This window comes from Manis pentadactyla, chromosome 8 (assembly GCF_030020395.1).
Source record: "Manis pentadactyla isolate mManPen7 chromosome 8, mManPen7.hap1, whole genome shotgun sequence".
NCBI classification, from domain to species: domain Eukaryota; kingdom Metazoa; phylum Chordata; class Mammalia; order Pholidota; family Manidae; genus Manis; species Manis pentadactyla.
The window spans coordinates 115,129,497-115,144,101 of NC_080026.1; the positions used below are offsets into that span (position 1 = coordinate 115,129,497).

Here is a 14,605-nt window from a genome sequence, read left to right on the forward strand (position 1 = left end):
GTATATGTACTAAATAAAATAGTCTCAAAATACATAAAACAAAACATAGTAGATGACAAGGAGAAACAAAGTCATGATCTCCATGGGAAATTTTAATGATAAAATAAATTATGTACCCTCAATACAGCAGCCTAAGTGAGCAAAGCATTTCTTTTTACTAGTCATAGTCCTCCAGATTTCCTCTGTTATTCGGAGCAAAAGTCAAAATACTCACTATGCTTTACAAATTCTCACCCTTCATAGTGTGGACTCCAGTCTTCACGCTGGCCTTGTTTCCTGTTATTCTGCTTCCGGGTCACCCTGCTCCAGTCATGCTGGACATCGTGCTGTTGTCTTGAACTCATCAGTCATGCTCCTCCCCATTCTTTGCAGTGGTAGTTCCTTATGTCGGGAATACTATTCCCACAGACTCCACATGAGTCCTTTCCTCATTTCCTTCAACTCTTTTCTCTAAAGTCACCTCCTCTGTAAAGCCTTTCTTGGACACTCAGTTTAACATTTCACCCTCTTTTTTTTGTCACATCATATCCTCTTTTACTGCTTTATTTTTTTCTCCTTAAAATTATTGCTCTTTAGCTTACAATATATCTTATTTGTTATCTGAATCCCCCAGTAGAATGTAAGTTCCATAAGAGCAGAGAATATCTTTTTTTTATTGAAGTATCATCGATATACAGTCTTACACTGGTTTCAAGTATACAACAGAGTGGTTCAACAGTGACCCATACTATTAGATCCTCACCCCCACCAGGGCAGTTACTCTCTGTCAACACAGGAAGATGTTACAGAATCATTGGCTATACTCTCCAAGCTGCACTACCGTCCCTGTGACCAACTTATCTTACAAGTGAGAATTTTTGTGCCCCTTTATCCTTCCCAACTATCTCAGCCCTTCCCCCATGGTAACTACCAGTCACTTCTCACTGTCTGTGAGTTTAGAGGGCAGGGAATTTTTATCTGTTTTATCCTCTGATGTAGCCCCAGCCTCCAGAGCAGTTCCTGGCAATATATGTTGAAGGAATGAATGAAAGGTAAAATAAGTAAGTACTTAAAAGTTGTAAATTTTATGTAGTTGTATGTTTTAAACGAGCAAAAATGTTTGTGTTTAGCTCAAATAAATTGAAGCACTTAGTATCAGTTGAAGGCAGACTTCTTATTCCTAGTTAAGTGGCTACACCATATTACAGTTACTTTGCAGAGATATATAACTTACAAGGTATTTTTTTTTTGAGAGGTGACTTTGGGAGCTGAGAATTATAGATATGTCATAAAGTAACAGCTTCAGCCACACCTCCACAATTTCCACAAAGGCTGACATAGTTTTCATTAGTGCCACCATGGTCTAGTATGTAATAGGATTTAGTTCATCTTAACAACTTTACTGGTTTTCTACATTTTATAAATTTTCTACATAAATAGACATTATTTTTGAAGTCAGGAAAAAGTCTTTTATTACATTTTGTTACTTTAAAAATGCATGGAATTTGAGAAAAGAAGAAAGTCCTATTTACTGATTATTTTAAATGAATGAATGACTCAATCAATTCAGCAGCTAGATTTTAAGCTTCTCAAGGTCAGAGCCTTACTGAGTTGCTCTCTAATTTTCCATTACCTATTCCCACACAGTGCCTTGCTTACAGGCATTTAATACATATTTGTTGAACTCAGGGTTGCATTACTTTTGCATTACTTTTCTTTCTTTTTTCTTTTTGGGTATATTTAACAGGGATCTGTTTATATTTACACTTTTGCTGAGGAGCCAACATTTGAAAGAGTCCTAGAATCTTGTGATGGGAAATTTCAGGCGATTGATTTGATCACACCTGGTAATGAATACTGCATGGTAAGGAATATTTTATCATTTTACAGCAGGATTTAAAAATGAGATTTTGGAAGTTTGTGTGTGACCTGATACAAACAGGAGGCACAGGGTATTCTTGAAGATGTAGAAATGCAAGCCACTTCCATCATCAAATCTATTGCCCATTTAGAATGACATCATATTGTGTCTTCATAATATTAAGTCTCTGAAAATGGCTCAAGCAGTTGAAATCTTAGGAGTCATCCTGCTTGTATTCACCATCCAAGCTTTCCAAGCCAGGTCTTTAAACACAGTCATTGCTAATGAGTTGTGAACACTCATTAAACTATTAATATTTACCATCTTTCAGAGTGATGAAGTCCCATCTGAAGATGAAAATGAAATAGTTGCCAAGCATAAAACATGAACTCAGTCTATAGAAAGGAAACACACCCTCTACATTTAGAAAGTAAACTGTTTTTCTGGTGCTTAACTGTTCACCTGTTGTTGATCTCAAGAAACGTATTTCATTTTTCATATGATTTATCAACAAATCCATTAAGATTTTGGGAATTCTAGCCAGAAAAAATATGTAGACTATGGAATAGTTAACATGTAAAGTATTTCCCAGCCTTGAGGTTCTGATTATATGATTTTTCTTCCAGGCCTTCTCTGATTAAGATTTATGTCTATTCTTACGGTTGTTTCAATGTGATATTTTTCTTTCTTTTATATAGACGCTCACACATTCAGGAGAAATTAGTGTTTGGTGTATAGAAGATGGTGCTTGTGTTAGCAGGGTTTATCTGAATACCCCAGTAAGTGTGCCTTGTAAAGGCATTTTTTAAAAATACTGTATCCTAATCTAGTCTACTCATTCAAATCCACGTCAATAGCCCACAGAAATACTTGTTATAGATGTGTTATTGCATTTTACCTTATATAGTAAGAGTAATTCTTGTGTATAAAGTATATTCTATAGCCCAGAGGATAGAAAATAAGGTATTATATTGGTGTATAGAGAGGACAAATTTTTCTGTGGTAGTGATTATTTCTGAAATCCCAGCGGTTTATATCTCAGTCATGCTATAAGTTCATTGTGGTCTGGCAGGGTATGTGCTCCACATGGTCTTTCAGGAAGCCAGGCTGATGGAGGCTCTACCCAACAAGAGCTCCTCAGTGCACTGGTATGGGAAGAGAGGGCTGGAGGGTCTTAAATGAGCAATTAAGTGCTTTTACGCAAAAATGAAACATCCCCTTGGCCATAATTAGTTAAATGGCCCCATCTAACATCAAGGGATCTGTTAGAAATGAAAGAAAATTGCTCTCTAAGCAGCTTGAGCCAAAAATAAGAAATGGGAGTTATTGCCTTAATCAACTATAAAGTATAGAACTTGTCTGGCCTCAGGTATAACTTGATCCAGCAACTCAAATCCTACCAAGGATCTTGTCTTTCTGTCTGTCTGTATACCATGTCTTCAGTTTCATCTTAGGCTTCATTTAGTGATACCAAGTGCCACAGGTGCCAACCTCCTGCCAGGCCATCAGGGAATAAAGCCTTCTACAGTGAGAGGAGAAAAGAAGTTTCTCCTTTCCAGAAGACTTAGTAAACGTCTTCTAATGCCTTAATAACATCCCTGAACTAATGTCTGTGGACAGGGGAATGAGAAATGCTAACTGGCTTAAGCTTAGCCTGGAAATGGGTCAGATCTATTTCACTCAACCCTGGAAACAGGAGAGAGACAGTGTTTCCATGGATATTAAAGAAATTTTCCAGAAGGAGGGTGTGTGGATGCTGGGGGTGGCAAACCAGAATTGTTCACAACACTTGCCACAAAGTGATACCATTATTTCCACCATGTTCACAGTGGATTTTATGTAAGATAATATTTTAAAAACACAAAAGTAATAAGAAACTACGATAATGCTATTTTTCTCTTAAATTATCATTTGCTGTATTACACAGTTCTAGATGAGATATGGATCTTGGTAGTAGCTAAGGAAGTTACAATCCTTGCCTTTTATAAAATTAAAATCTCAGTTACAAAACAAGATGAAGCATCATTCCTTACATAAGAGGATTCCAAGATGTAAAAGGTACATGATTCAGTGGACAAATAAAACTTACCCCAAAAGGGAAAGATTAAAAATTCTTACCTAAAAGACTGTGAAATATAGGTAGACTCCTGTGTGAAAAGGCTTTTAGGTACTCATTTCTATTAGAATTACTAGAACTAGAAGAGATCTTAAAGTTCATCTCATCGAATCTCCTTTACAGATGAAAGACGTACAGACATTAAGCAACCCACTGCGGGGCCTGTATAATCAGGACTTACTACTTTGTTCTTCTTGGCTAAGGAGAGAAAGAGGCACCATCAGAAGGTCTGCTCTCTGCTTTAGATATATTCCCATCACCTACCAGAGAGGAGAGATTAAGACAACTTTCACGGTTAGCTCAACAAACCTTTTCTGAGCTCCTAACCAGGCATGGTGCACTCATGTACTTCAGCCCAGGTTGGGGAGAACTGGTGGTTTTTCCTCGCTGGAGGATACCACTCCCCTGTGGGGAATCAGTAAATGGACTGACACAGCCATGCTGAGGCCAGATCTTCCTGCCATACCCAAGACTGTGTCCCCATGAACACTTAGGCAGTGGTCCTCAGAGAACCCGGCCCAGCACCATGATGGCAGGAGACCTGGACACTGCAGCTGTGTGTGACGGCGCCTGCTAAGGCACGTCAGACGCCTCCAGACACTGCTGCACATTTATAGCTCAGGCCATGATTACGCTGGAATGGGTGATAATTTCAACTGATTATTCTGAGAATACATACACATACACAAATGTACAACCAACACACAAGCAAAGCTCCCATAAAAGATTTCAGTTAAAAAAAAAAAACCTTACCATTCCACTTCCAGTTTCACACTGAGCTATTGATAAAGGTTCAACCTGTTTAAGCCTTGGAAAATTCACTTTTAAAAATAAAATAAAAATCTGCTCAGTTGGGAAGCTGTGCATTCTAATGAGGCAGGACACCTGATTTCTCATCTAAGCTTTGTCACCAGGTACAGAACCCTGGGGCAAAATGCTGCACTTTTCTTTTTTCTGTTTTGCAGAATGATTTCTATTTTGCCTCCATTTTATATTCTGAAAAACAATTCTCTTAAGATCTTTTCTATTTTTAATGTTCTGATTTTATTCAAAACAACCTACAAAGTGTAATTATGGAAGAATGAATCCGATTTCTTTTCTTAGACATCGTATTTTGTAAATGATTATGAGATAAGCAAGAATCTGTGATGTATTTCTTTGGTTACTGAATATATGGTCCAGTGATATGGTTATTTTCTGAAGTCTTCCTCAGTCATACCAGCATCCCAGGATCTACTGTTACCCAGCAGATGAATGATAACTTCTAAAATTCACTAACATTCTAAAAAGTTTTCCAAAAGATGCTAGAAATGTGTTTTAAATTTCTTATTTTATTTTTCATTGTTAGTGGTATAATCATTTCATGACCAATTAGGGATGAAAATGAAGCATGGCTTAAAGAAATTTTAACATATTTTTATTATTCTAATTTTAAGTTAAGAAAGTAAAATGTACAGATTCCTGTGACTTTTTATGCAATCAGTTAGCTCAGGAATATTGAGTATGGAATTTTTAATACCACACAACGCTTGCCACTCTTCTTATTCAGCAGGCTTTTCAAATAAATTCTAGAATTCTTATGTGTAGGAAAGCTGGCTTTGTTTTCTGGCACAGTGAAGTTAAGAATCTGGGGGTTTGCTTTAAACAGGCAACAGCTCTGGCTTGTTCTCCCTCCTCCCTCTCTGCAGCCGTGGGGACTGTGGATGGCTCTGTCCATTTCCTCGATGTCCGAGATGCCGAGTCCCCGCAGGCAGTTCACAAAGCCTTTCTCTCCGAAATGTCCATGCAGCACCTCCTGTAAGTACCGCCTGCTTCTGGCAGCAAGGTTGTCAGGCTTGTCTCTTGAGAATTTCAGGAAAGCCATAATTTTTTACCCAGAGATATTCTGTCCATAAACAAGCAAAAAAATGAGTACTTCTTCTTAATTACACAAATAATTCTCAAGCGCTTAGTGTGTGCCAGGCACTTCTGTTGTATTAACTTTACCAGATAGATACTCTTATTGTCTCCATTTTACAGTTGAGAAAGATGAGGCACAAAGAGTGTAAATAACTTGCTTAATATTACGCAGGTAGTAAATGGCAAACGTTGGGATTTGAACCTAGGCAGTTGGGGTCCAGAGTCACTGCCTTTGCTCCTAAAGGATAGCAACCATATACAATGTTCTGCACCTCATTTTTTGTTTTGTTTTTTTCACATAATGCTGTATGTTGGAGAATGTTTTCTGTTTACACATAAAGACCTTTCTCATTCTTTTTTACATCTACATAGTATTCCATTATATGAATATACCATCATTCTTTAATGGAAAAATTACATGTATTAGGTTTTTCTGTCACTTGTACAGACAGGACAACTGTTGATACCCATTTTTAAATTATTTGATTGAAGTATTGCTGATATACAGTCTTTTATTGGTTTTAAATATAAAACACAGTGACTCAACAGTTACCCATATTATTAAGTCCTCACCCCCACTAGTGCAGTTAGTCTCTGTCAACATAGGAAGATGTTACAGAATCATTGGCTATATTCTCCATGCTGTAATACTGTCCCTGTGGCCAACTGGTATTATGATTGAGAATTTTTATGCTCCTTAATCCCTCTCTTCCCACCCATCCACCCCAACCCCTCCTCCATGGTAACCACTAGTCACTTCTCAGTGTCTATGAGTCTACTGCTGTTTTGTTCATTGTTTTGCTTTGTTTTTAGATTTCACAAATACAAAAGTATTTGTATTTCTCCACCTGGCTTATTTCACTGAGCATACTCCTCTCTTGGTCCATCCATGTTGTCACAATGGCAGGATTTCTCTTTTTTATAACTGAAAAATATTCCACTGTATATATGTACCACATCTTCTTTAACTGATAATCTATTGATAGACACTTAGGTTACTAAACATAGGGGTGCATGTATCTTTTCTAATCAGGGCTTTTGTTTTCTTTGGGTAAATTCCCAGAAATGGAATTACTGAGTTGAATGGTATTTCTATTTTTATTTTTTGAGGAACCTCCATACTGCTTTCCACAGGGGCTGCACCAATTTACATTCCCACCAACAGTGTAGGAGGACTACCATTTCTCCATATCTTTGCCAACACTTGTTATATCTTGTCTTTTGGATGGTGGCCATTCTAACTGGTGTGAGGTGATATCTCATTATGGTTCGATTTGCATTTCCCTGAGATCAGCAGTGTGGAGCATCTTTTCATGTGCCTGTTGGTCATCTGTATTTCTTCTCTGGAGAAATGTCTGTTCAGGTCCTTCGTCCATTTATTAATCAGGTTATTTGTTTTTTGTGTGTGTTGAGGTATATGAGTTCTTTATATATTTTGGATGTTAACCCCTTATTGGGTAAATCATTTATGAATATATTCTGCCATACAATAGGTTGCCTTTTTGTTCTACTGATGGTGTCCTTTGCTGTACGGAAGCTTTTTAGTTTGATGTAGTCCCACTTACTCATCTTTCATTTTGTTTCCCTTACCCAAGGAGACGTGTCTAGGAGAAAACGGCTCATGCTTATGTTCAAGAGATTTTTGCCTATGTTTTCTTCTAAGAGTTTTGTGGTTTCATGTCTTACATTCAGGTCTTTGATCCATTTCAAGTTTGCTTTTGTGTATGGAGTTAGACAGTAATCCAGTTTCATTCTCTTGCATGTAGCTGTCCAGTTTTCCCAACACCAGTTACTGGAGAGGCTGTCTTTTGTCCATTGTAAGATATACCATCATTTTTAAAAGACAGTAAATTGATGAGCATTTAGAATGATTTCAAATCTTTTGAGCAATACTTTTAAGAAGACAGCATAGAGACATTGGACTTATAATAGTTAGTATATAGTTAGTATTAGTCTTTCTTTTGTTAATTTATGGTAATAGTATTAATAAGAACTAACATTTGTGCCCTGCTTTAGAGCTTGAGGTGCTGTCACACACTGTGGCTGTTGAATGTGAATGTGTCAGACAGGTATTGTTTGTCCCTCTTCCACACAGAGAATTCAGATCCAGAGAGCTTAAGAAAAGCGTTTTCCCAGTTGCCTGGAGGAGCTGGGTTTCTGCGGTCTGTGCTGTTCCTAAAAGCTCAGCTGCCGCCACTCGGTGGGAAGGGTCTGTAACTTGCCTCCATGTACACCCTGTTCCTCCATACCATATTTTTTGATGCCTCTTCTTTCCTAGATCCTTTTTTCTTATCCTAATGTGCATTTTCCCATTTTTTTCTAATTTGGGGAAAGTGTAGAAACCTTTCGCTACATTCTTCCTCCTCCTGCCAGATAGTGGTCCTGAAGGATACTGAAATGTCACACCCATCACTAATTCAAGAATTGCTTATTTCCACTTGCAGTATCAAGAAAGCGCTACTGTAATATTACATTCACTTACAATGAAGTAATTGCCCATCTTTGGTGAATCTTCTTGACTGGATACTATAACTTGCAATTTGAAAATATCATTAGCCTAGAATGTAATGATTATATTTGCATGTAATAGCTTAGCTTTTATAAGGTCTGATAGTATTAAAAAATCACAAATGATAAAATGACTGGTTTTGAATGTATTGCCATGCTGTCAGTAAATAGGTTTACCATTTATTAGTGAAATAGGTAAAATCTGATAATCATATTTTTTCTTTTCCAGTTATGACCAGCGAGGAATGTATCTATTAGTTGGAACACTGGAAGGATACATCTTTGTTATCAATGCCAACCCCTCAAGCTTATTTCAGATTCTTGGATTCATAGGTACTACATAGAATGTTTATTCGTCTTAAAATATTGGTCACTTTATTCCAAAGAATTTAAGGTTGTGAAAATTGGCCTATAGTGAAACAATTATTTTCTAAGAGAGAAACATTTAAATAACCGTTAAAAGTTACTTGGGAGAATTCCTAAAGTTTTAGGAGGTTTTGGGAAACATCTGGTGGTCCACAGTTGGTACATGTTGGTACATAGTTGATGTTAAATAAAGTTTCTTGAATTAGTTTAATGAATTAATGAAATGGCTAAATATTCCTAATGTTATTACAAAGGGAAGTTGGGTTGATTATCTTTGAAATGTATTTTAAAATAATATTTGATCTCTATTTAACAAAGATATCTAAAGAAAGTTTTATTACATGTATCTTTAATGCTTCCTCTTTAAACCAAATGATGTCCAGACTTTTCAGTAATGTTCATCCACATGCCCAGCAAAACCACAGGTCTGGTAGATGAGGTAGCACTTGTGTGATAGACAGTAAGAACTAATACTTTTCTCTCTGGCTTTAAGTACCAAATATATGTGTATGTTTTCACCCTAAATATATTTCTAAATCCATTCATTGATTTTTTAAAAAATTACTGAGTGCCTATTAGGTATAATATGTTGAACTTAGGCCTCGTGGGGGCATGGAAAGGTCAAGGAGACAACTTAGTGAAGGAAGAATAAGTAGAATGCTGTGTAGGCTTAGAGGAAGAAGCAGTTGTGCCAGGTGTGAGGAAAGGAGTGGAGGCAAAGGCAGGGGGCACAGACAAAGGGGGGTATAGGGCTGGGGAGGGTTCGCTGATGGTTTAAAGTAGTGGAGGATGGGCACCTTAGTATTCCAGCTCAAGAGAAAAGTCTGAACAAAGGCACTTGGAATGGTGGGGAGTCTGGTGTAGATGATCATGGCAGTGGAGCCTGAAAGAAAACAGCAGGTTTTGAATATCATTCCAAGTCTGGATTTTTTTCATGGTCAATAAGTTACCATCAGAGGTTTTCAAGATGGGACTGGCATAATTTGAGTTGTTTTTTAGAGGACAATGCTGGCATGAGTGTGAAGAATGGAGCAGAGAGGCAGGAGAATAGAATAAACATGATGAGTCAGGAAACCATTATAGTATTCCAGGCAAGAGGTGATATTAATCATAACAATAGCTGACAAGCTCTGTAGATTTGAAGCCAGTAAGTTCTTTATTTGAGGATAGACAGCATATGTTTGGAAATAGAGATTTGAGTTCAAGGCTTTAACAGAATTCTGACCTTGAAATCGTGCAAGCTGATGAGATGGCTTAAGACAGAGTAGAAGCAAACCCAATTGCTTAATGATGCCAAAGAGGTAACCTATGTAAATTAGATGACCTGGAGTGTGGTAGGACCTATGGCTGGCCTCAGAGTGGATGCAAGTCCTGCCTAAGGTAGGATGGGAACAGACAGAGGAAAAATACAATGAGTAGGGATAAGAAAGCTGAAGTCCAGCTTGGGTCAGATGTCCTAAGTCTTCAGAGAAAAGATCATCCACTGACCACCTGAAGGCAGAGGCTGATATTGAGGGCCTGAGAAAGTAGACACATGCTGAACAGCCCCCATGGGGAGTGGAAGTAGTGACTGTGGAAAGAATAAAGGTGGGCCCAGGCATGACACCTTGCAAAGGTCAGACTACCTGGATTCTAGAGGAGCAAACTCACTAAGTCATGTGTATATCCACCACACCCACAATACCTTGACTACAGATGCAAAGAACAGATGCCTGACTTGATGCCTGACTTTATCCTGTTATCAGGAGTGGGCAAACTGCCTGGAGTAGACATTCAAGGGGCAAAAGTGGGCAGTGCTACTGAGTTGAGTGGAATGGCAGCCCTCCTTTGCTGGGCCTCCCTTGCTGGGAAAGAAGCTGAGCCCAGCTGAGCTGGGTTGAATATGCCAACCCAGACATCTAATCAGGAGAAACCCCCATCCGTTCATCAAAAATGGCCCTATCAGGCATGAATCTGCAAAGAAGTAAAAAGCTAACCTTTTCAAACAATATTGCTTCTCTCTCACTTACCAACTTTACATTTCCCTGTATGGCCCCGGAAAATGACTGGTTAGCCAGAGACGGGTAAGATTCCTCAAGGGAGGAACAACCTAAGACAGGCACAGTCGCAGGGGGGCCATCAGGTGAGAAATTGGGGATCAACAGAGGTGAGGCTTAGAACCTCACCCCCCCTGTTCTGAGAGAAATCTTCTGCATACGTGGATGTTTTATTGCCCTGGTCTAGCTTGGATTAACACATAGTCTACAGGCACACACCTGATCATCTACATTTGCTCCCTTACAACACTAAACTATGTTTTCTACCTTTATCTTGCATCTACCTACCACTTCAGCATTTTATTAAAAAAAAAAAATAATAATAATAATAAGGGAGAAATGTGGGATTCACATATAAATCAAGTATAAAAATCAAACGAATATTCATATTTGACCTGATTGTTTATAGTTCATAATGCTGATCAAAACCAAAAGTTTCTGTGATGATTGCCCTTGTACTGTTCACCATGTAAGAACTTGTTCGTTATGCTTCAGAAGATTGGAGACTGATAAGAATTAGGCTTGGGATGGATTAATGATTGTGCATTGAGCATTGAGTCCCCTATACAGAATTTTATTGTTGTTAACAACCATTTGATCAATAAATATGAGAGATGCCCTCTCAAAAAAAAGAAAAATGGCCCTATCAGTTATGTTTAAAGGTCACTTTAAATGTAAATAAATTTGGATGTAAAGATTTAGTTAAGGCAGGTTTATGTGATATCTTACTTGGGAAGAAAAAAGATTCTTTAAACTTATCAGTGACCATTGTGGTGCTGATTTCTACTTGCTTTCAGAGGTGAACAAAGGCATTTTACAAATTTCCACGGTGTCTCTTTTGGAAACAGACATAGTGGAAGTGATGGTTTTTTCCCCACTTCCAGAAACAGGAAGAAGCAGGCTGGAGATATTTACTCTGCCTAAAATACTACCACACGGTAAAGAAAAAATAAGAAACCAATTCTAATCTGGGCCCAGATGAATAGTTGCTATAGTTTTTTTTTTTCCCTTGGTGACAGCAATTTTTTCCTCAACATATGAAGAGGTAAAATGGTCATGTTTTATGCATCTTACAAAGGGAATCTGTTGTGGCTGAGAAACAATGTGAAATGTGGAGTTTCCTCTAGATATTCATTCATATGAGTCTGTCATATCAGAGGAAAGAAACAGGATTGACTGGCACTTTTGTTCAACTGATTTGTCATTTTCTGATGTCTTTTGTTTTGTAGCTATAAGTATACATAGTTAAATTCAGACAGGTTAGTTTGTGGTTGTTTTCACTGATAAAACTGTAAAGAAAGCTCTCTGGATAAAGAGGTCTGATAAACTCTTTGTTTAGATAACAAATATACCTGGGTAGCTATTTTGCAAATATATAGAGTATAAATAAGAGAGCTGAAAACCTCAAAGAACTTTTATGTTTTAATTAAGAATCTCTAGACCATTTATAAGTTTATTTTAGTGATGTCTCTACTTAACTGATGAAATTAACCAAAGCCTTATAGGAGATATGTTACTCACTATTAGTCATTTAATACTCAAGTAGTTCTTATGGTTCTAACAGCTCTAATTTAAAGTTGTTTTAAATCATTTTTATCTCCTAAATAGCCTCTGCATTATTTATTGAGCATTCAGATTTTTTATTTTGCTTTTTATAGTTGCTCATAATGATTTAAAAAAGAAAATCAATATATGGTACAAGTAATCTTTCCTTTACCCCAAATCTTATAGTTTCTGCAAACTTTTCTGATGAAAGAGGAAGGCTGAATGATGAATTCATTCATAAGATCCTGTATGAGATAGAGCATACTCTGTCCTCTGCGGTGTTGGACTTTAAAAGTAACCAAATATATGGCTTCTGTAATCAAGTGCCATACATCTGCAGCTATCTTCTTCCTGAAAAAGTATGCCAAAACTTAAGGGTGTTATTATTTATCTTAGCAAAAAGATTGACAAGTTGTATTAATTAGACATGGTGTATGCTTTAACATCATAGTCCAGTTAACAAATGGCCTTATTACAGTAACATAATTTCCTTGAATTAGATATATATTAGCATTATTTGTTAACCCATCATAAAATACATTTGAACAACTTCATATTTGTGCCACAACACATCATACTTGTCAGATAAAGATACATATGACACAATATTAGTTTACTGTCTTTGAAAACAGTCTATCATTAGGAATTTCATCCACAGATGTCAGGGATTATGGGATTAGTGATTTTCATTGCAACATTGCACCTGGACACATGTAGGTCCAGGGAGAGGAAATTCCGGGTCAAAATACCTCTAAAAACCGAAATCAGTCAAAGGGAGAAATAAAGTTTAAAATCCGTTTACTGTTTACAAACTGCAGTCCAGGCCCTTCTCTTTCCTGCTCCAGCAGAAGCAAAACCTGCCTCCCCTCACCTCTCAGGTACAGATAAGCCCTCTTCACCCAGGTAATTGCCCATTGATATGGAGATGAACTTCTCTCCACCCCTGAGGAATGATGCAAATGCACTAAAGCCATACTTGTCTCCGCCCTTGGGCGCCTATTGATATGCAGATGTACAAAAGCCAGGAGAGATATTCTGGAAATGTTACAGTTTCACCCACAACACAACATTGCACAAAACAGTTAAACAATGTTTCTGCCATCCTTTTATCCACACTCTATTCAAACATTTCCCATTGTGCGTCACTCCTTCTACATACACTGACCAGATTATGTACCACTCTTCCTCTCTAAAGCCTTCAATTGAAGCCCTTCTCTCCCAGAGCAGCCAGTGTCAGCACAGTGTGAAGGAGAAATTCAGAGAAGGAAGAAATGGCTTATGGAAAGGAAGATTAAAGGAAAGTTTAATGAAGGAAGTTATATTTGAAATGGTCTCTGAAGAATAGGTCAGATTTAGACATGGAGAAGTACTCTGTACAATCTTGGTAGGCGGGGGTGGGAGGTTGCTGAGATAGGGAGGAGACAAAATAGGTGGGGATGAGGTGGGGATGCGCATTCCAGACAAAAGTCATACAATGTGCAGAGGCTTGTATGTGGAAATACAAAGGGGATTATTGACTGAGGTATTTTGACATGAGCATGGAGATAAATGAAAAGGATTAATAAAAAATAGACTGTCGGTATAGGCTGAGATCTTTAATGGGAGCTAAATATAAAGAAGACTTTTCTTAGTTGCCAAAACAAATTTTTATTTGTAAACAAAGATGAAAAATGTGGTGTAAATGCAGGTCCCCACTTTATCATATATCAGTTTATTTCCATTGGAAGTATTTGTGGATTTGAATCTGACCATATATGCATAATTGTAAACCCTAAGGTGCCTCTCCCCTAACCTTTTCTATAATTTGGTCTTTTTTTTTTGATTGGCAGGCACATAGTGGTATTTGCATTCTTAAGCTGTACAAAAAAGTGCAGAGTGGACATTATGGACCTGGAATGCTCTCTTTGTCTCCACATGGATTGTGGCTCATAACAACAGCTAAATGTGGCATTCTGTGTATCCGAGATATTCATACTTTGGTAAAAAAAAATTTTTTTTTTTTATCTTGGGATGTATATCTTGATCTCATACAAGGAACAAAAGCCCTTAGGAAAGGAATTAGAATTCTTTCTTAGGTAAATTGACCCATAACTTATTTATCACTGATTATCAAGTCAACATTTTGTGGGTGTTTTTACGTGCTAAGGTTTGAGTCTCTAAAGGAGGAAACACCAACCAGTAGACTAAGATCTGTAAATAAAGAGCACAGGCAGGGATATGAAGGGGAGCTCCAAACCAGCTCCATCATCACTTAGTTGTGTGTCTTGGAAACTCACTGAGCTTCATTGAGCTTTG

The 14,605-nt window shown here is 37.5% G+C and overlaps 2 long non-coding RNA genes across 2 annotated transcripts; both read left to right on the forward strand.

Moving 5' to 3' along the window:
• The first annotated feature begins 1,762 nt into the window (after positions 1 to 1,762).
• On the forward strand, positions 1,763 to 5,715 carry LOC130684644 (uncharacterized). The gene is made up of 3 exons (XR_008999007.1): positions 1,763 to 1,843; positions 2,539 to 2,619; positions 5,605 to 5,715. It is a non-coding gene; the product is annotated as an uncharacterized LOC130684644 (long non-coding RNA).
• A 5,934-nt stretch (positions 5,716 to 11,649) lies between these two features.
• On the forward strand, positions 11,650 to 14,269 carry LOC130684642 (uncharacterized). The gene is made up of 3 exons (XR_008999005.1): positions 11,650 to 11,703; positions 12,497 to 12,669; positions 14,140 to 14,269. It is a non-coding gene; the product is annotated as an uncharacterized LOC130684642 (long non-coding RNA).
• Positions 14,270 to 14,605: the final 336 nt, after the last annotated feature.